We start from the raw sequence: 24095 nt of genomic DNA on the forward strand, positions 1-24095 counted from the left end.
GCAGGTAATTATTTAGCGACGTACTAAATTGTTTCCTCGTACACCACATTCCAATAACGTACTAAATTGTTTCCTAGTTCATCCATGATCATCCATGATACGATCATGGCCCTTTCCACATGGTCACTTATTGTTATATGAACCTGTTGAGGAACACTATAGCTAGATGGGCCAGCAAATACATCACTTTTTAAGGGCATGTCCTCAGTCCTATTGACCTTCCTGATGAAAGAAATTTTTTTGCCTCCATGGCAAGCCACAACCACATTGACAAGGATCAAAACCAATGTTGCAGCCATTGCTGCAAAATAAGAGAAACATTTTGCACCTAACATATGATGAGGATGTCTTTTTTGCCAGATTTCTGTCACATTTTCCTTGAGTGAGAATACAATTTGCTCCTTCTCCAATGGTTTTAAAGCAAAGTTTTTCCCTTTCATTTTCACCTTGAACATATCTTGACCAGCTGCATCTTTAATCAAGCAATTTTTGTCTTCAAAATAACTTTAAATCCTCTTTCAATCAATTGACCAACACTTAACAAATTTCGGTCAATTTCTGGAACGAAAAGAACGTCTGGAATAAATTTTATGCCTGCACAACTTGTAACTACAACTGTCCCCTTTCCTTTGACTGAGATATAATCACCATTGCCTATTCTGGCGTTGGTGACATCATGTGGTTAGTACAACCACTATCAATTAACCAAGATTCACTTGAAGCATTGGTTGAAAAACAAGTTGCAACAAAAAGTTGATCTTCCTCCTCTTCATTTGCAATTTGAGCATCTGCTTCCTGCTGCTGATTTTGGTTCTTGCATATGACAGCGGTGCATTTAGCGTTAGGCCTTCTCCAACACTTGAATAGAGGATGACCCATCTTGTTGCAATGCTTGCAAGGAGGATATTTTCCCTTGGAGCTTCCTGCTTTGCTTTCATTTCTGACAACACCTTCTCTATTTGGTTGTTGGTTCCTTTTTTTGTTTTTCCAATTGTCTTCATGTTTAGCAGGCAAGGCTTCCTCAACAAAGCCTTCTTCTCTCATAACCCTTCGTTGTTCTTATGCCTGCAAGGAATTCAGCAACTCTGCCAAGGTGATCTTGGAAAAATCCTTGGTGTTTTCTAAGGTGGTTATGGTAGCTTTAAATCTTTCAGGTACTGTAACTAGAATTTTTTCAACAATACGAGAGTCCTTAAATTCATAACCAAGCAATCTTACTTTGTTTGCTATGTTCAAAAGCTTTTCAGAGTACTCCTTGATAGTTTCATATTCCTTCATCTTCTGCAATTCAAAGTCTCTAATGAGATTCAACACCTTCATGCCTTTATTCGATCATATCCATCATATTCTTCTTTGAGATAATCCCATGTGGCTTTGGCTGACTTTGGAGACATAATTCGAGTGAAAATGGTTGGTGAGACTACAGCAAAGAGGCACGCCTTTGCCTTAGCTTTTTTGGTTTTTCCGTCCTTGTGATTCTTGATTTGAGCCATCGTTGGATTGCCAGGTAGCACAGGAATTTCATAATCCTCTTCAATTGCCTCCCATAAATTTAGAGCTTCTTGGTAAGCTTCCATTCGTACCGCCCAAATTTGATAATTTTCACCATCAAAGACTGATGGTGCTATTGTTGAAAATTTTGAATCTCCTTCCATGCTTTCTGATTTTCTCTCACAAGTCCCTCAAGAAAAAAGCTCTTGATACCAATTGTTAGCTTTTAGAATAAAAGCAGTAGCACGCTTGAAGCTAAAATGCTTCTGTATTATTGATTGTAAAATAATGACAAATTGTTCCAATATTTAAAAGTTAAAAAGTAACTACCCACTAACATTTTTATCCTAATTCTAATCCACTACTCTAACCCATAATTAAAAAATTAACTATATCCTAAAAATAAGGAACAAACTTTGACTCAATTAAAATTAAAAATAAAATATGCCAAAAGCATTTTCTTAACCAGAGCCACCGATGACATGTCGATTGTCATCAGAAACCACATTGGCGACGCTACTACGGTTACCTCCTCCTTCATCATCCTCATTCATCACTTGGAAGAACGTCCATCCCAACCCACAATCGCCGCTTCACCCTCTCGTCGAGCCACATCGTCACAACCTTGACCGGGAGTCACCATCGCAGTCGATGTTGTCCCTTTCTCCATTGCGTGAGCCCAAATCCACAACTCAACAACCTCTCTACTGAGGTTCGAAACCTTTGCCCCTGTTCGTCTCTGCATCGTCGTCGAAAATCACTCAAACTCGAACTACTCGCCCTTAATTCTCCTTCTTGAATCATGTCCTATCATTGTTGGTTGTTGATTTTCATGGATTTATCTACAATTGTGTGTGATTGGAACGGAGATGGAGATGGAGATAGAGATAGAGATTGGTTGAGTTTGGAAGATGGAAGAAAGAATGGTGTGGTGGAGAGCAATTAAATTATTGTAGAGAATAAGGGAAAACAATAAAAAGTAATTATTATTGATTTCTCCAAAATGATGAAGCTTATGTGTATGAGACAAAAGGTTCATAGTTACATCCTTCTTAAAATAACTGAATCTGATATAATATCCGCATTCCACTTGATTCATGAAAAAGCTAATATAATAATGATAAAAAATGGTTTTGAAAAGTTTAGTACTTCTATACCATACAATTCAGGCCGAACTATCACCCAGGCCTATCTACCATCCGGCAAAACCACCTAGGTCGACCTACCACCTGACCAACCACCCAAGCCAACCATCCAGACCGACCAACCACCAGGCCGACCGACCATCTAGGATCGACCATTACAAACGATAATAGTTCATTAAAGCCCTTAATGAAGATTAAGGAATGATTGGGCCGTCATTAGGCCAACGAAAGGTAAAAGTCCATTATAACCAGTATAAATAAGAGTCCCAGGTATGATTTTTGGACCACGCTGCACATTATGCACATCACATGCATCACTTGCTGTGATAGTCGTTCGGTCACTTTACTAACTTGAGCTTCGGAGTGCCTTTAACAGGTACCCGCCCATTCGGCTTGGACAAGAAGGATGGAGAACAGACAACTTGGAGTGCAAGGACAACTAGGGAGCCCGTCCGCCCGCTTGGAGCAAAGCGCGCCCGGTCTTAGCGAGAACGAGCAACGTCCGTCCGCTTGAAGCAAAGCCCGCCTAGTCTTCAACCTGAAGCGCTTCGAACAGAGTTCGTCCGTCCGGTATTCAACGTTCATCCAGTCTTAAGTAACCCCAGGAGTGTTTTAGCAGGGGACCTTCAAACCCTACCGGAAAATTTTGGCTCCCATCGTGGGGCCGAACGGGTATTCCCATTGCAACCACAAGGAACCAGTGAGTGGTGCTGTAAAGGACATCGAGTGTTCATACTCATTCGTTCGGCCTCAGCCAGTCGACCTCAAGCTCTTGGCCAGTCAGCCTCAACCTCTCGGCCAGTCGGCCTCAACCTCTCGGTCAGTCAGCGACTTCAATCTCTCGGCCATACAGCCTCAACCTCTCGGTCAGTCGGCCTCAACCTCTCGGTCATTCGGCCTCAACCTCTCAGTCAGTCGACCTCAACCTCTCGGCTAGTCGGCCTCAACCTCTCGGTCAGTCGGCGGCCTCAATCTCTCGATCATACGACCTCAACCTCTCGGCCAGTCGGCCTCAACCTCTCGGCCAGTCGGCCTCAACCTCTCGGTCATTCGCCCTCAAGCTCTTAGCCAAATTTGGGCTCAACTATTTGGCCATTCGACCTCCAAGGTAAGTCTTCGACCTCAACCATTCGGTCATTCGGCCTCAGGTACTTAGCCAAATTTGGCATCCAACATCCTGCCCTTCGGCCTCAACTACTCGGTCATTCGGCCTCAACCATTCGGCCTCAACTACTCGGCCAGTCGGCCTCAACCTCTCGGTCATTCGGCCTCAACCTCTCAGTCATTCGGCCTCAACCTCTCAGCTAGTCAGCCTCAACCTCTTACTGAAATATGGGCTCAGCAAATCGACCATTCGGCCTCTAAGGTAAGTCACTCGACCTCAATTGCTCGGCCGACCATGGCCTCACAGGTACTTAGCCAAAAATCCGTAATCAGATATTCGGCCCTTCGGCCTCAACTGCTTGGCCGACTATGGCCTCACAGGAACAGAAGCCAAAGTTTGCCTCAAGCTTCCAGCCTTAGCACCTCGGGCGGTGAACGACAAGTTTATTATAGAACCACTACTGCCTGATTCCAAATAAAATCCAAGTTGGGGAACGACACATTCAGCAGATGAACCAGCGTCACCACTCGACACAACTCGACCTCCAAAGGCCTCAATTGTTCGGTCATTTCTTGGCCTCAACTTGGCCTCCTCAGCCTCAACCTCTCGTCCTCCAAAGGCCTCATCGAAAGTCGGCGACCGTGGATCTTCAACAAAGATACCCCGACCGGCCTCAACGACAATGGGCGACCGCGGATCTTCACAACTTGTTACTTAAAGTAAGGATCAGTAGATTATCCAACTCGGTCGACGAATGCACGACTCGGTTTTGTCTTCCATCCACTCAACAAGAAGAGAGGACTTAGAGACGAAAGCAAAACAAAGAACCCGTCCTTTTCAGGAAGGTCATCTACAAAACCCCTTCACATCATTAACATCATGCTCGGGTTTGGGGGGCTAATGTACCGTACGATCCAGGCCGACCTACCACCCAGGCCGACCTACCACCCGGCCGACCACCCAGGCCGACCTGCCACCCGGCCGACCACCCAGGTCGACCTGCCACCCGACCAACCACCCAGGCCGACCAACCACCCAGGCCGACCAACCACCCAAGCCGACCAACCATCGGTCCGACCATTACAAACGATAATAGCTCATTAAAGCCCCTAATGAAGATTAAGGCGTGATTAAGGCGTAATTGGGTCGTCATTAGGTCGGCGAAAGGTAAAAGCCCATTACAACCAGTATAAATAAGAGTTTCAGGTATGATTTTTGGACCACGCTACACATTATGCACATCACATGTATCACTTGCTGTGATAGTCGTGCGATCACTTTACTGACTTGAGCCTTGGAGTGTCTTTAACAGGTACCTCGCCCATTCGGCTTGGAGAAGGAGGAGGGAGAACGAACAACTTGGAGTGCGAGGATGACTAGGGAGTCCATCCGCCCGGTTAGAGGAAAGCCCGTCCGGTCTTAGCGAGAACGAGCAACGTCCGTCCGCTTGGAACAAATCTCGCCCAGTCTTCAACCTAAAGCGCTTCGAACAGAGTTCGTACGTCCGGTCTTCAACGCCCATCCAATCTTAAGTACAACCGGAAGTGTTTAGCAAGGGACCTCCAAACCCTACCGGAACAACTTCTATTCATTATATCTGGTTTTCATAAGTTAATATGGATTGAATGTTTAAAAAACCAATTTCCTAGTTTGATCAATTTTTTGTTTAATCTGACTTACATTTGTTGTATGAATATATTTAGCGGACAGAACCAGAATCACAGTGGCATAAGGAAATGCCTGAAAGACCACGAACTGATATCGGTCTTCTTGAACTTTCTTATTTGCACAACACACATAGTTATAATTTTATAGGTTCTACTTGCTCTTGTTGTGACCCGTTTTAGATTGAATTAAAAATCTAAACCAAAACACAGTCCAAGTACAAGTTGAGTTTAATTAACCAACCAAATTCATTTAAAAGAAGGTTGAAAAAAATGGATAACACTTTAGTTGATATATCAAAGAAATAAAAACTACAAATAATGCAAATGTTTCAAAGATAAGTATTCAAATAAATAATCTGCACTAAATAAGTGGGGCCAAGGCCTAGTAACTTGGTTTAATTACACTGATCCAGCTAAGATACAGTTGTTTAATCCTAATATCAGTAAGGAGCACATCAACCCCACATAACAAAATCATGGAAGTGACAAACTATCCTTCCAAAGAGGAAATTTATTGCAATCGCACCAAACTTGTTCTCTAGACAAATTGAAAATGATGTTCTGAACGAACAAAACACAACACAACACATAATGGAATAGAAATACTGTGACAGAAAGCAGCAGCTTATTGGGCATTACAACCCACAAATCAACGTATTAATATCTAGTGCACCAAAACAGAAGCGATAAACTGCAAAACGAAAGCATGACAAGAATACAACATACCAAGGCAAACAGATGCATACTGAAACAATGCGGTAAAGGAATGAACTTTGTACTTAACAGCCTCTCACAGAGCTCCAAAATTTCCCTCGCTGCGACTCTTGCGCATGGAAAGCTTTGGGGTCACGTTCAATACTTTGGTGGAGGCTTCAAACTGATGGCGAGTGTGGGTTGGTACTTTGGTTCTAGATGGTGGCAGAGCTTGTTTGCCTCTGGATACTTTTGGTGAATCCACATTTCTGCGAACATGAGTGGAAGTGGCCACTGACCTTCGTGAGCCAACACCACCCTGGCTGCTCTTCCTTGTGGTCTTGCGATCCGACCTAAGGCTGCGATCAAACTGATGGGAATTCATTCCTAGCCGAACCGACCGTTCTGCTCCATCCTTCAAAGTGCTCACTTTTATAGGCTGCCGATTGTAGTAGACGAGATGGGGTAGAAGGCCCTGCAGATATTTCTTCATCTGTTCATCTCCAACATTTTTCTGGGCAGGGTTCCCATCCAAGTTGATAGCTTGCAAAGAGTTATAGTTGCTGCAAGTTGGCCCAGACATTTGGCAGTTGAAATCTTGTTAAAACGGAGATCCAGGATGCTTAATTTTAAGAGACGGTGCAGACCCTCCACTTCGCTGATCTTGTTTCCAGCCAGGTACAACTCTTTCAGAGATGAGCAGGATGCAAGGCCTTTGCAGATGAAGAAAAAGATTGGATGTCAATAGATAATGGCATCAACATGTTATTTCTATAAGAAGTTCTATAAATAAGAAACTTGAGATGTAATCCAGAATTTGTTTTACCATGTCCAATTCTTAATATACGGTTGTAACTGAGGTCTAGGACACGAAGTCTTGTAAGTTCGCGTAATCCTTCGATAGTGGAGATCTTGTTTCTAGACAAATTCAGTGCGTGAAGTCCACGGGGAAGAGCACCAGCAGTTATCCTCACTGAAAGGAGAATTCAGAACAAAGATAACTGGATTTAGTACTGTCAGTTTGAAGGAAATCGATAATGAATAAGGAAATTATACTACTAACCGATAGCATTTCCAGACAGATTGAGCACTTTCAAACTGACGAATGCGCTCAAAAAGGGGATCACAACCAACCCATGATTAGCCAGCTGAGCGGTAGTGGCATTAGGCCCCAGAGAAGATATATATCTTTTAGCTGCATCCATTCCTGGAGTGGCCTTGTGATCTACAATGGCAGCAGTCACACCATTTACTGTGTTAACATCAGCTAAAGGCTTAACAACTTCAGGCAGCACTTCATTTGTTTCCTCTACGGGTGGTCCACAATGCTGCAGACCAATAACCCAATCTTCAATGCGCTTAATCTTGAAATCCTTGTTAGGAAATTCAACTGAGGAATCTCCTTGAAGGGTTTTGGAATCACCTGTATCATATGTCAATGGCATTACCCAGTCTTTTGCTGAACCAGTAAGCAGATAAGAATCGAAACCATCATCAAAGAGGTTGTCCATATGTCCATCTTCAGTTTTTCCCATGTCATTCTCTCTTTCGTGATCTCCCCTAATTTGATCATTAAAGTCGTTGATGAATTCCTCTTTGTGCCTCATGCTTAAAGCATGAAGATCCTCACAGGATCTTGACAATGCACGTCTAAAAGCATCTTTTTCAGTAGAAAGTATGGAAGCTCTGATATTGGGTGAAGAATGTGACTTCCGTAGTGATACACTACCAGGAACAGAAGTCTGGTCAGGAATGTCACCAACATATTCACCAGATAAAGGAGTGTCAGAAATTTCACGGGCGTCTTTATCTGAAGGTGTCGGGTCTCCAATTGAAAAAAGTGAGGCATCATTTGCAAAACCTGAACTGGCAGCAAACTCAATGTTTGGATTACTTCCATACTGATCAACAGGGTTTCCATTATGATACTTTTTGGAAGTTGACATCTTTGACTCAATTGGGCTTTTGGCATCATCACACGACAGCCCCATATCTTCATCACCATCCCTTATGCCTTGATCAAGCACACTTTGAAGAGACTGACTCTTCTTCATAACAGGCCTAGGTTGGTTAACTTGACTGTCATTTTCAAAGGAAAACTTGCTACTCATATCCTCTGACCTACAACTGCGCTCAACTGAATCCCAGTTGCTAATATGAATCCCTGTCATATCTATTTGCTGGTCTGCTTGTTCTTTCAGAAGGGGTGAATATGCGCTTGGAGGATTAGATGAATCTTTACGGCGTTGATTTTGGGCAGCATCTTGATAAGTCTTCAACATTACTTCAGTAGAAGGTTGAACTGTTTTCTGATTTAAGGGGAAAGCACAAAGTCAACATAGGCCATGATATATATCATATCAACAAATAATACCAAGCAATTCATACATCTTATACTTACCTTTGTTTTATTGCCGTGTACATTAGCATGGAAACAAGAAAATCTAAACATTGCTGCAATGACGTTCACAGCTACATCTAAACACAACTTTCTCTAAGGCAGAAAAACAAATACCAATTACAATCTATACCGTGCATCAATTTTCCAGAAGCCTAATCAAGGACTAAATTTGCTCTCAGATTCAGTGGCAAACTAGAAAGAGCTTCTGGCAAAACCGCAAAAGCCACCCTTAGCCATAATCAAGCGACAAGCCCACTGAAACACGGCACAATCTCCATATATCCGAAGACTTTGATCTTCGCAAAACACAAAGCCAAATCACTCCCTCTTCGTCACCCCACACCCTCCTAGAGGTGCGAGAATAGTTTGACTCTGTTATAGCGGCCAGAGTGAAATAAATTCCTTTCCAACCGGCAGAATCCAGAGACAGATATGCATAAGAGATGCAGTCCTGGTAAACAAAAAGGAACCAAGAATAAAGGTCAATCTGATATATAATTATAGTAAAAGTAGAAGAACATGATCAACCGTTAAAAAAACAAACCAAAAAGCATTTTTTTTCTCAATCTAAAAACATAACTTGAAGATAAAACCTATAGAAACCATTCACATAATCTGCAATATAGTGTATCATTCTATTCTTTACCTAAGTCACAAGAACAAATACAATAGACCCCAACCACAGAGCTCGTGGATCAACCGGTACGAAAGTTGCAGCTTAATTAATTATCTCAAGTTCGAGTTCTGCGTATGCAATGAAAGACATGGAGGGAGACTTTAGCTGTTCATAATAATCCTACCAGTCCAACCATGATTGTCTCAATGTACATGTGACCTCTACAAAAGAAATACAACAGACCCCATCTTTACGTCGATACTTCAAAACGGTTTCTTCATTCTTCCCTAAACTCTAAATTCCAAGACTGCCTCAACCATGTTGGACTTCTTCAAAAATTCCAAACAAAACAAATTCGACAAACCAAATATTTGAAAAATGAAAACCCCCCAAATAAAAAAAAAATCCAAACAGCAATCAAGGAAAAACTTTGACCATGCCCATTGATTTATTCGAAAAAGGGCAGCAATGGGATCAAACAAAATCGCATCTTTGAATCGAATATACAACAAAATTATTCATAAATCATGGGATTTTGCAATAGCAGAGGTTCCATGAGGAAGAAAGAACACAGGATATGACATACAGAGGGTGGAGAGAGAGAGAGAGACAGGAGACCTCTTTGAAAGAATGAAGGAAGAGGCACTGTTGTATAGAGAAAGAGATTCTTCTTCCTCCGTTTCCCCTGACCTGCTAGGCTACGCCACCAAAGAATCACCTTCCATTCATTTTTCCTATATATAGTCGTTAATAAATAATAATAATAATAACAAGCCGAATAAACCGTATTCAGTAGGAACCAACAACTACATCCTATCTATTGCTAACCCTAGCCTGCTAACAAATCAGATCTGAATTAAATAAAATGTTTTCTACAGTCTGCATCAGTTAATGTCAATGATTAGAGGCCATCACAGTCACCGTTAATCAAAAAGTATATTTGTAACTGCAAATATTTTCGATGCAATATATTTTAATCTGGTTCAAATTCCGGAGATTTTAAAGTTATTCAAAAAGTTAAAATATCTTTTTTTTTATTGTTTGTTTATTTTATGAATTTATCTATTTGTTCTAATAAAAATTAGTATTAACATATTTGGGTTCTGTACCTAAATTTATTCATTTATTCAATTTTAAAAATAATATTTCTTTCTCCTTTTTTTAGAATTATAAGGAGTTAATCCATCGACACAACTAAACTAATAGATTCAAGGCATCTAGGGTGTGTAAATTTGATTTTAGAAAACTGTAACTAAACAAATTAAATTTAAACGAATTTTATTGTTATGGTCATGATATATTTATCAAAATAAGTAATTAAGCAATTACTGGTCAACAATCTAAATCGATAACTGATTATATAATATTTAATTATATTTTATTTTCATATTATTATCTTGATATTCTAGCTTTTAGAAGATAATGATGATTAATATTTGTGATGTTTAGAAATAAACTTTAATTATATATACATATATATATATATAAATATATACCTTATTTTTGGTTTGGCCCTGATATTTTTGTATGGTTAAATGTCTAATGCTGAAAGTCGGCAGATATAGGTTGGATAAAAAAGTGAAAGGCATTTGATTTGATTTGTGAGGAAGTGATAATTGATAATTAAATTGAATGCAAATACAAACAAACAGGTTTTGGTGATTGGATGAAGCCATGTGGTTGTAATAAAGATTATAGGACATGATGACGTTTATTGACCAATGATGTTTGTTTTCATGCGAAAGCTATGTTGTCATCATCACCAGAGATAGTGTTTTGTCATAAATTGTACGAGGCTACTTGTACAGAAACTCTTTTTTTAATTTCCAACGAATGTTAATTAGCATAGTTTCACACTAATTTAATCCTCACGTTTTATTTATAATCTAAATTAACATCTAGATATTATCACCTTAAAATATAGATATCAAATTGACCAATTGGAAGGTAAGATGTGGCATTAGGTGATTCGGAGGTATCATTAGCAAGCCCAAAATATTTCGTAAAACTCCTATTCTCTAGAGGTGTGTCTATCAATAACGATGCTTCACTGCATAAACGTAGATTCTTTCTCCACATTACAGTCATTTAATTTAAAAGAAAAAAACGTATTCTCACTTCATTTATGTTACAAATTTATACTTCAATTTGTAATATATAAGTAAATAATTAAATATAAATTTTATTTTATAATATTAATTAAATATAATTATTGAGAAATATAATTAAATATATAAGTAAAATTTTCACTATAACCTATTTCTTTTTTAGTTGAAAAAAGAAAGGAGAGAAATAAAATATAATAATACTTTTCACACGTTAAGAATGTGGTAAATGAGTTTTATAATGGATATTTTTGAGACAATGTTTAAAACTTGTTAAGGAATTATATTTTTTTTAAGAATAAAGATAGTTTGTTATATTATTTTAATAAAATTTTCAAATAATTATATTCACTCAGAATAAAAAAATAAAACTTTAGTAATGATCGTTGAGAATAAAAAATAATATTAAGAACTATATTTTAAGTACAATTCTGATTATTAGGAATAAAAAAATGTATTTTAATAATTAAATTAAATTTTGAAATTTTAAAAATGAATTGCAAATAAAAAAATATAAATGTGAGTTTTTACTAGACATGCAATAAAGCTAGTAAAAAAATTATGAGTTATTTAAAAGTGGTGTGATATAAGGAAGGCAATTTAGAATAATATTAAACACTCTTATAAAAAGAATTTATAGAACTTATTGCATAGTAAATGTTGAGAAAACCTTGAATATCCATTAAAAGAGTGAAAGATGAACAAATATTGTTAAAGTGGGAATTTTATTTTAGTTAATAAAATGTCCAAGGTTGAGAATATATAATAACAAAAGAGACTCGAAATAAGCTAGAATTAGCATGAATTTCATTGACAAAAGAGGCATGATAATGTCATTGAACAAGTTGATTTCTTCCTATAAAGGTTAGACATGGTGATATTGAACATAAAAATGAGACTTATAGGATTCAAAGTTTTCCCAAAATGCATGTTTTCCTCTGTTTTAGTGATTTCCATTTGAGTTGATACAATGGAAATAGCTACCAAATGAGAGAAAGAAAATGGAAAACGAGTAAAAATACCTAAATTTGCTCTATATGGTGTAACAAAATTAGAACAAAAATAATTAGAACGAAAATAATTAGAAAAAGTAAACCAGCTACATATTTTTCTTCTCAGATGTGAACAAAAAGTCTAAAGAGTTCCTGCACCCTTAAGATAAGGCTAAAAAAAAGTTTACGTAACTTTGAAAAAAACTATAGATGTGTGTATTTTAAAATAAATAAAACAGTGTTTTTAATTAATAATCTAACTTGTTCTTTATAAAAAAAAACTAAAAAGTTAAATATATTTTTATTCCTCAACATGTTATTTTGATCTCAGTCATTCTTTAAAATTTTGATTAATTTTCATCTCTTTTTATAGAAACTGGTGGATTTATTTCTCTAATACCAATGTTATTAAACTTTTTATAACTTAGATAATGGTGTGTCACGCAGTAAATACAAATGTACAAATTTATGGTTATTTATTGAAATCGAAATTTAGCTTTGTTAACATTTAAAATTGAAGTTCAAATTTAGGTTATTTACTAAAATTGAAATTTAAAGCACCTAAGATGTGAGATTAGAGGTGTGGTGTGCAATTCATCTTCAACAAAATCATCATTTAACATTGGAAGAAACACAAAAATTGCTATTTAGCATTGGAAGAAACACAAATCGCCATTTAGCAATTAAAGAAACACCGTAAGTTCATTTTTTCATTTTCATGGGAATAGAGATTTTTTGGTTTATGTAATGTTGGGGATAAGCATTTAGGTTTGTGGTTGTTTGATTTTAAGTGTTGATGTTACAATGTTAGTTTCCAAATGGGGTTCAATATGGTTTTGCATCATATGGGAAAGTTCAAAAACAACATGAGACTGCAATATGTTAGTGGAGAGATACATGTAATTAAAAGAATCGATCATGATCGATGGTTGTACTTCAAAGCATTAGGAATAGTTAAAGAGTTCAAATATGATGGTGATGTAAAACTATGATGGAAGGGATCGAAACAAACACTACTCAACAGTATCATAATATTGAGTGATGATAGAGAAACATTATACTTGGCTAAATACGCAAAGACCAATGACAAAGATGTTGAAATATATGTGGAACATGTTCCTAATGAGGCTCAAGTAATTAACTTCATTGGTATTGGTGTCATGAACGAAGTCATGGGTGAAGAAGTAGAGGTAGGACACATATAGGTCATGGAGGAAGAGGTTAATATCACAAAGGAAGAGGCCAATGTGGTTGAGGAAGAGGTCAATATGGCTGAGAAAGAAGAAGGGTTAGATGTAGATAAAATGGATGACAGTGAAGAAGAAAGGATGACAAATGATGATGATGGGTTTGGAATGGATTGAGAGGGTGGTACATGATCGTAGAAATATTAATCACGTATTAGATAAGTGGAGTAGATTGAAAAAAGAAGAAAACAGTGAAAAGAATAACCAATGTTGCTAAAGGGTCATTTATCATTAATGAAGAAGTTGGAGATCATGACATAAATGAAGAATACAATCACTAGTAAAAAATATGCTTTTGAACTCACCTAATAGGCTTCGGTCAAAGAAAAATCGAAGCCTATTTGAAAGCGGTGACAATTTTGTAATTTGCACAAACTTATATGCACCGGTTTAAGAATATCCAAAGCATATAAAGCATTTTACATCGGTTCAAATAATAACCGGTGCCTAATACTCTTTGAAAAAATTACCTGCGTCTCTACAAAAGCGAGTTTTGGACTGACACGTGATCTAGTACTTCGGTTCTATACGGAACCGATGTCAAAAGAGGTTTATGCCTCGATCCCAGTTCATAACCGAGGCCTAAGATGGAGAGAGAGAAAACAAAAAATGGATAAAAGAAGATGAGAGGAGTACGAAAGAGGAAGCAAAGAAGGAGGGCCGGTGGAATACATTAATGGCATGGTCCATCACATCCCATCACTGACACTTTCTCATCCCATCACATCCCATGCTCCATCACCTCCAACTTTTCCTTCGTTTTTCCTAACCTAAAAAATAACAAGGCTACTTCCTCTTTTATTAATTGGACCTCCACCAAGCACGTGCTTCACTCATCCCATCGCATCCCATGGTCGTGTTGTTTACATTCCACCCATCTATCTCTGTTCACCTTGCAGACTTCGGAACCACAGGGAAACTTGCAGACTTCGGAACTCTGTTCACATTCGTTGTTAATTCCGCCGAGTCACAAATCCACGCTGATGGCCTCTCCTTTTTCATCTCAACATTCGATGTTGAGCCGAGCATTCCCAACAATTCATCTGGGGAATACCTTGGACTTTTCACTCCCGAAACTGCTTTCAACACCGACAAGTATCAGATTGTGGCCATACTCGGGAGGGATTTGGCCGGAGAAAAAGTTTTTGCCGAGGTGGAGATGACGGAAGAGGGGCATGGCGGCAGCGGCGAGGGGGAAGGGACCGATCATGTTGTTGTTGTAGAGGTCAAGGACTTAGAGATTGGCGAGGTTGGAGGGGAAGGTGGCGTTGAAGGCGTTGTTGGCGAGGTTGAGATGGCGGAGGGCGGAGAGTGCGGAGGGATTGGGCCGGAGAACTGGTTGTCGGCAAGGGAGAGGTAGGGGAGGAAAGTGAGATTCAGGAGATGGGGAGAAACGACCTCGGTTCATCAACCGAGTCATAAAGTCCAGAAAAAAAATATTTAAAAAAATAAAAAATGTTACTGCTTCGGTTAATTTTGAACCGAAGCATAATCTTACCATTTTAGGCCTCGGTTCTGAACCGAGGCATAAAGCCTGTCACTTTTTACCTCGCCTGAATATGCTTCGCTTCAGAAACCGGTGCCTATCAGCGAAAATAACCGTTGTCGTTTCTCCTGACTGCACTAGTGAATATTGATTATTTGCTTTTGGATGTAGATAGTGATGACAGTGCTAATTTGAATAAGAAGAAGTTTTCAAAGTACAGCGGATGATGTGAAGAAGACCTTCAAATTTAAATTGGGGATGAAGTTTTGTTCGTTGAAAGATTTTAAGAATGCACAAATGGAACATAACGTTCTAAATAGAAAAGAAGTTCAATTTGTGAAAAATGATAAGAAGAGAGATTGGATTTTGTGTAAAAAGAAATGTAGTTTCTTAATTGACTAGCAAGGTAGGAAGTAGCTATATGAAGACTCTCATTGTACATCACAAATGTAGAAGGAATTTTGGAAAAAAAAATGCAAGTGTAAAGTAGATTACACAAATATTAGTGGATTATAATTGTAAAAAACAATCATTAATAAAATTAAGAAAACACACAATATTAGAATAACCCTAAAGGGTTGAAAAACAAAACAACTTACAACAAATTCTTTAGTAAAGAACGAAGAATGAAAATATGATCGTCTATGTTCTATATTATTAAATTATTAAGAGTTAAGGATAAAACATTCAAAATTAAGTTCAACAAATCCTCACTCTACCAAATTTGTTTCACGGTATATATAATTATAATATAAATTATACAAAATTAGAAGTTAAAATGTACATCCCAGAAATTGAAACATTTGAAATCCATGTCTGAAACTGGAATCTTCTAACAATAAAACTATACTTGGTGTTTATTATTGATATGAAATGCCCACCACCATTTTATTCTAATTATTTTCTGTTAAAGATTAAAATCTCATGTCCATTCCTTTTTCTTTTAATGGAAGTCTTCGGCCGATTTTTTCTACCACTTTAATAAAAGTATTAAATTACACAAACATTTGAATTTGAGTTTCACATTAACAATCAATCATTTGATATGGAATACTTAACGTGCCTTAAATATTATTTTAATTCTTAAACTCAAATGATATTTTAGATAATATTTAAATATTTATATTATTTGATATGTTTCAGGTCAAATATTAATTTAAAATTAGTAAAAGAAAAACTTTTAAGTTAAATTCATTTTATTTATTTATTTTTAAAATTTTAGAATCCAAATATATTAAAATTAAATAAAAATAAATTTTAATTTTACATTAAAATTTAAAAATTAAAAATATATTTGATCAATATTTAAAGTTTTGGATGATTTGGATTGAGTCTTCCTGAACGTTAAATTGTTCCTCCCATATTTAAAAATAAAATAAAAAAATAACATTAAATGTGACAAAAAATAAAGTCGTAGTTATTTTCACTTTAAGCAATAGAAGTTTTATGGAGAAAGATAGTGGCACCATAGAACTATTTATGCCGTGACTAGTAATAATGCATGGAACATAATTGAGATATGTATGAAAATATGAAAATATGAAAATATGAAAATATGAAAATATGAAAATAGATATAAAATTAATCATGCAGTAGGTGTTCCATCAATAGCAGCACAGTCATTGAAATGGAATTTAATGCCATTTTCCAAAACAAAAATAGGTGTTTTTTTCTTACACGTTTCTCGAAAGCTTTTGTCCTTCATGTGACCATCGTTCACTGCGAAGCACCGCCATCTCCGTCGCACTTGCCTCCAGCTGCTGTTGCTAAAGTATGTCACTAATCACGTGCCCACCGCCTATCAGTAATCTGGCTGCCGTCGACGACCACGCTGCAGCCGTTTAGCATCACCACGCCGAAGAACACACGCGCGACCTATCTTTATTTGACCCTGTGACACTCGTTCATAAGTTTTTTTTTTTTTAATTTGAATTTAACTTTTATTATTATTAGCACAAATACATAATGATATTTGATTTAATAAAAGAAATTTAAATATATATTAAATTTCTCCAATAAAAAATATAAATTAGCCTTTTAAGAAGTTTTACTGTGTAGACCCGACATATACAATTTTTAAAACTTTCACTATTATCTCAATCTCAACATTCTAATATGTACTTTGAGGATCACTGGTAGAACATGATTCTTGAGGTTGGGTAAGTCTAGCACACATGTATGACTCAGGTGATTCAAAGCAACCTTTATATTTAGGTTGTACAACTTTCACATGTTTGTTAACTATATAATGTCATTGAATTGGTAGAGTTTTAAATAAAAGGATTTCAAAGGCAAGGCATTATCAACTCATTACTATGAGGTGAAAAAGATTTTATGTTTAATGGATATGTAATGCAAGAAAAATAATACATTTTTTTGTAATGATTACATATTGTATATTGTATAGAGGAGAGTTTCAAATATGTCTTATCCCTGTTCAAGGGTCATGATAATAATGATGAATATAATAAAAAATAGAATTCACTTGTAAATGTATCTGGAGAGTGGAGTAAATCACAATCGTATTTTTTTCGGTTATTTATTAGTGATTAAATTCCACCTTCACACAACAAAGTGTTGAATGATCAAGTTTTAAAAAGAGAAAGTATTCAATTGTGTGATTGATTGACAAGTGCATCAAATCAGTTGGTTTTTGATGTTTTTAATTTGGATAGAAAGTACATATACATAAATATATAGATTGAGAGTGAAAGCTATATTCAATTTATATATGTCTAGATGTAATTATAATATATTCAATGAATACAACAATGTTCAAATACTCCTAATTTAGATATGCAAGATTAATTGTTCCATGATTGTAGATCTCTGTTCAACTTAATTAGATATATTTTCACTTCTGAATACAATCTTGGTGGTGGATATTACTTTCCTTATTCTTTAAGGTTAAGAACTCGTAGATTTCTCATATAATGTCTATCTAAGTCTTAAACAATTTACTCATCCTTGGTATAAGTTCCTGTTAGGATTGATCAATAGTCGAGTTGGGCCAGATTTGAATCCAACTTGACTAGTTCAACATAATCTGAATTTAATCTTTTAAAATCTAATTTAACCATATAATTTGTCAAATATTTTTGTATGTAAATGATTTTGGTTAAAGTTAAATAAGCATAGGTTATTCAGATTTAATTTTTATTAAATCAATTAATAAAAATGTTAATGATTGAATTTAAATATATGTTATGACTAAATTTATAAAATTTAATAATTCACATAAGTATATCCTTCACACTCATACTATCATATATCATAACCAAAAACTTAAAGCAATAGTTACAAAAAAACTATGATGTTCCACTTATCAAAATCATTGTTCTGATGCACAAAATTTAAGCCAGAACAACTTGAAAAGATGAGAAAAGACAATAGTTTATTACATTAAGGAGTAAACCAAAGAATTTCATGCAAGAATCTTAAGACTTTTTCCAAGATGGTTTGTTGAAAAATGCATCTCAATCCCATCATCTAAGAGTTTTAAAGAGAAAACATTATTCTAGCATTGTTTTTGCTATGAAAAGCCAATGTTATGATCCATATACTTGAAATAGTGTTTAAGAGCTAAAGTGGCACGAACAATCTTCATTTTCAACAAATTAGTAACATTGCCTAACAGTTGAGACAAACAAATTCACTATGCAAAATTCTGAACCGCTCATTGACCAAAGAAAATAAAATATATTTGTAGTTACATGTCTGCTAGGTTTAATTCCTAACCCTCCATTAGCGAAAACATCAAATTCCATGACAAATGGGTTATTACTTTTTAAACATTAAATTTAAAGCATCACAAAAACCTTTGATAACTAGAAGTCCTAAATATCTTCTCCACCCAAATGATTATTTCATCATAATTTCACCTCATTATTAATTTGAAATGTGTCATTTCTAACAATTAAAAGGCTAAAATGATTTCAATGGGGAGCATATTCAAATTTGTAAGTTCCTCATCAAAATCTTCAAAAATGTGTAAAAATTCAGCCATAAAACCTGCCAAGAAGAAAGAAAGTCAGATAAATGATGACACACCACAATCACAATTTTTTATGTGAAAATAAGCAATTATAAGTGAATGAACTTAAAATGTAAAACATCATGAGAACAAAGAAAATCAAAATGAGGCCTAAATCACCATTGTTGAAAGGAACTGCAAGCTTGAGGCCCTCAAGCAGTGATTTTCACTTCCTTAGGCCAATTGCAACACACGTACCCAATTACAGATAAAATAAAAACCCTCACTTTCTGATTGTTGGGAAAAAAAAGCACGGCATGCCCCACCACTTGATTACAAACAACTCCCATCATATAAACATTTTCCTAACATGGAAAAGGTTAAGAATTTAAGACTTTTAGTGTTGGGAACTCCGAGTTCATTAAATCTTCTATGATTAGAAGACCCAAATCATTAACTAGTTAAGGAGAAAAGTTCTATGGTTGCTTATGGGAAAATCCCCATAACAGTAGGGGCAAATGCACAGCTCCATCCTAGGCAATTGTTTTACTTGATTTGATTTAGTTAGTTCAACTTTTGAAATCTTACTTTTAGCATCTTCCAACAACAAGATCATTTTCTAAGTTAACTCCGAGACAAACATTAAGTATAAACTAAACCAAAGGAAAGTATAAACATCTAAAAGATAAGTTACATAAATGAAAAGAAAGTATAGGAATGTTATTATTCCATCGATATCACCTTAGAAAAATCTACTACTAATGGAGTAGAGTATTGTAATACAAACCCAGCTACGTCTAGACATATAATATTTACAATAAGAACATAGTTTTTCTAGTCTCACATATTTGTTTCTACTCTACTATTACTTAGTTACTTATCCACTCAATGCCTAAAATTAGGACACAAGCTTTGTATTTATAGATTTTTTTTTGTGGCGCTCAACCACAGAGGTTTCCCTTTATGCAGGATTTTCTTAACAGCCTTAAGTACTCAGTGCCATCTTGAGGTTCAACTGCAAAAGTTACATTATAGATTTTTCCAAATTGTCTTTCTTAGCTCTCAACACAAGTTTTAGAGCTTGAGCTATAATCGCCTTTTCTCAGGTAGGTGTTTGAGGTTTTCTCCTCATGATGGTTTTCTTAATTGTCTATGTATAGTGCTCGACACCGTTTTATGGGCCTAAGCCACACACCCTTTAATTCTTTGTGAAATTCATGCAAATTATAAGAAATTCATCAATTTCTAATTTTTCTGCTTCTTAGTGCTTCATTCTATAATTATAAGCTAAAAGGGTTGTTTACTTACAAAATATGATCAATTAAAGCACAATAAATGTAAAATTTATATAGAAAATTAATGTATTATAGATACATCAGTACCTAGGTGTCTTTTAATTATTCCATGACTTAACTGTTTGCTAATAATAATGTTGTAGAAGACCTTACATGGCTTGTAGACGGAAGAAAGTGTCAAATTGTCAGGGCATGCAACTGATTCAACATAATTGAAAAATCGGGTTGGGAGTGATCCAAGAAATCTTAGGTTTGGTCTTGTAACTAATGGGATGAATCTTTATCGTAACTTATGTAGTAAACATAATTTTCAACCCATTTTATTGATTATTTATGACTTAATGTTCCTACTTTGTGGTTACATTGATACTAATGTTTTAGTATTACCTCAATATTAGTACTAGGGGTGGGCAAAGTATACTGCACTGCACTATACTATAAAAATTTGCAATTAACTATAAAACAGTTCTCCTAAACTAAACTGAACTAAAAGTAGTTCGGGTGAACTGAACTGCACTGGTTTTTAGTCCACTAGTCCACTCATAGTACAGTGCAGTTGAGTAAACTAATTTATATTACACTTTGTGCTCATTTGTTGAAGTGTCTGGAAAATAAAATAATACAAGGACACATGGCCCCCTTTTCTTACTTTTGTTGATTAAAGAATTTGTAGACGACAAACACATGGGAACTCATGCTGAAAGGAAGAAAAGAACACGGAGCAAAGTGGAGTGATGTCTCGTCCTATGGGATCCATCCACCCAAGAAAGTGATCTTTTTCATTGGAAAAGCCAGCCAACATGTTCACGGAGGAGAAGAAACTTCACGTAAATTGCAGCTGGAAGAAGTGGATGCATGGATGGCTGTCCAAGGACCTTCACGGTCCAACAACAAGAAGAAGACGTCCAGCAACAAGAAGAAGACGTCCAACACCTTGAAGAAGACCTTCACGGTCCAGCAGCAGAGAAGATTGGCATGGTGATTAGAGAGCTGGAAGAAGATCCCACACAGAGAAAAACACGGCTGCCACATGAAGAAGCACACAGCAGCCCTAATCCTTTCGAACCCTAGCTTCAAGGGTTTTCAATTTGGGGGTGAAATTCTCAGTTAGGGAGAAACTGTGGTTCATAGTTAACTGCACTTAAATTATGTAGAGTTCAGTTTGTTTTAACTGAACTGTAAAATAGTTTAATAAGTTTTAGTTAAAATAAGTTTAGTTTTTTTAAGTATAATATAATTCAGTTAATTGTAGTTTCAGTACAGTTTGGTGAATTATGCCCAGCCCTAATTAGTACACCCATGTGCAACATACTTTACTTTTGTATAATACATTATCATAGTAGATAAAAACTACAATCCAACAAGACATGGTAAAACAACATATTTATTAACAGAACATAATCATCTATAAAACATCACATCCAAACAAATGCATCATATCATTCGTACAATAATCATTATCGACAATATATTATACATCTAGAAGACCCTTGCATTGAATTAGACTTAAAGATTCTACACCTATCATATCACCTCTCCGCTGCATATACACTAGTACAAAAATCGCGTACAACGTCAAATATTTTGGGCTTTTAAAGACGAATTCACGAACGACGTCATATTAGGAAACGTTAAATTAACGTCGAATTTTGTCAATATACGACGTTAACTTAATGTCGAATTTTGTCAATGTACGACGTTAATAAACTTTTTTTTTGTTTTTTTTAATTATTTGTAATCCGTTTTTACAACTCTACGAGGCCTGAAAAATAGAAAAACAATAAATTTCAGTTTTTGGTATTTTATAAAGCAAAAACTATGAATGTGTAGTGTAGTATCAACAACAAACAATAATAACCAACAACAAACAAGTTCAATCAAACAACAACAACAAACAAATTCAACCAAACAACAACAACAAACAAGTTCAACAAAAAAACAACAAACAAGTTCAAAAAATAAGTTCTTCAAAACGAAAACGAAAACTAATCTTCAAAAGGTGGGTTCGTTGGAATAAAGTATCATCACCAGTGAGAGAGAAAACAGAATGCGCCTATGAAGGACAAAAGCACGAAAATAATTGGTCAAAACAAATGAAAATCATACATAAAGTAGTTAATTAACATGCATTTGTATCAAATGAAAGAAAGATTACATGTGATGGTAGTCAAACTTCGTTCGAGAAAAGTTTGAGAAAAGAATAGCGTCTCGCGCGCTAAGATAAAGTGAATGAATTTTCAATCTCCCGCTCAAATTTTTATTGAATTCACTAACCTTTTGACGTCGAACGTTGTGGCATTCGACGTTTTATATCATTTTACGTCGAATTACAATTCTAAACGATGTTTAATAATTGCATTTATTTACAAAACTGCCACCAGTAATTTTTAACGTTGGTTATTCAGTGGTTCAACGTTGAAAGTGTGACGTTATATGCTGTTTTTTACTAGTGATAACCACATAATCAAGAACTAAGTCCTCCTCATATGAATTTTTGACTCTTTGATATATCAATTGAACTTATAATGGGACAAATCATCTTATCAATCAAACATCCATGTATTTTCACATCTAAAAAACATATAACATTACTTTATAGGCTTAATACCTTTGATGATCCCTATTTTCGTTAGGTGCGTTCAATTTGGTCCCAGTTTTTTTTTATGTTCAATGTTGTCCTAAAGAATGTAATTTTTGTTCAATTTAGTCCTTTTTTCAAACGGCGTTTAAATCGTTAACGACAGACAGTCCAAGTGTGCACAAGACTAATGAGATGACATTTAACTTATGCCACGTCACCATCTTCTTCAACCTTCAGCCCAAACAGAAACCGAAACCCTAGCGCCACCACCGAACCCTAATGCCACCGCCGCCACAGAGATCATTCAAAGTCACCATGCCGCCGTGAAGCCGCTCCTGTAGAGAACCATGGCAGCCATCACGCGCAACTTTCATGGCCACCACCATCAAATTCGCGATCTCCCCTAAATCACGAAACTCTCCTCAGGCCGCTGCGCTACCCAGATCACCTTCACGCCTTCGTCATCATAGGATTTTCTCAAGCCGCCCACCCAAACCGCCAGAAACAGAGAAAGCTGAATCGCACCACCCAAACCGCTAAGTTTTCATCGTCAATAATGTCGCAAGCCACCCTAATCTCGAACTCCATTCGAATCTTCATTCTCGCGCATCAGCCATGAATCATCCAAATCGAGAGTTTCATCAGCGTAACAATCCTTGTCACCGTCGCGCAAAGCTCTAAGGTCGTCATCTTCTCCAACCTGCAGAGAACCACAACGAAATCCAGAAAAATCCCAAATCAAAGAAACCTAGAATCGCGTCGCTGCTTGCCTCCACCGGCCACCATGAGTGCTTTCTTACACAACTAGGTTTGTCTTCTTCATGCTACCATGAGCCGTAGAATTCGCGAAATCATCCTCTATTGAAGCAAAACTGCGAGCAACGTTTTCCTTCTTCTCGCGGCGCAGGCGTAGGAAGGTTTCCCCCAAATGCAGAACCCTAATTTTGGGTTGAAGGTTGAAGAAGATGTTGACATGGCAGAAGTTAAATGTCATCTCATTAGTCTTGTGCACATCTGGACTGTCTGCCATTAACGATTTAAACGTCGTTTGCAAAAAGGACTAAATTGAACAAAAATTACATTCTTTAGGACAACATTGAACAAAAAAAATGGGACCAAATCGAACACACCTAACGAAAATAGGGACCATCAGGGATATTAAGCCTACTTTATATGATCCTATCTAGGAAAGATTATTATCGTTTCTGAATTTGGATTCCTTCTTCAAAATAGAAAAATATATCAAAAAATACCAAAGGATATATAAGAATAACACAAAATAAGATAGCAGATTAATA

At 36.2% G+C, this 24095-nt stretch overlaps 1 pseudogene across 1 annotated transcript; it reads right to left on the minus strand.

Moving 5' to 3' along the window:
* Window positions 1-5733: 5733 nt before the first annotated feature.
* On the minus strand, window positions 5734-9926 carry LOC148197091 (uncharacterized; annotated as a pseudogene). Its single transcript, XR_015780290.1, has 5 exons — window positions 9737-9926; window positions 8503-8953; window positions 7165-8410; window positions 6928-7074; window positions 5734-6814 (listed from the first exon to the last, which is right to left on the minus strand). The product of XR_015780290.1 is annotated as an uncharacterized LOC148197091 (transcript).
* Window positions 9927-24095: the final 14169 nt, after the last annotated feature.

Source organism: Vigna umbellata, chromosome 6 (genome assembly GCF_029865625.1).
Source record: "Vigna umbellata cultivar VRB3 chromosome 6, Vumbellata_1.0, whole genome shotgun sequence".
In the NCBI taxonomy this organism is placed as follows: domain Eukaryota; kingdom Viridiplantae; phylum Streptophyta; class Magnoliopsida; order Fabales; family Fabaceae; genus Vigna; species Vigna umbellata.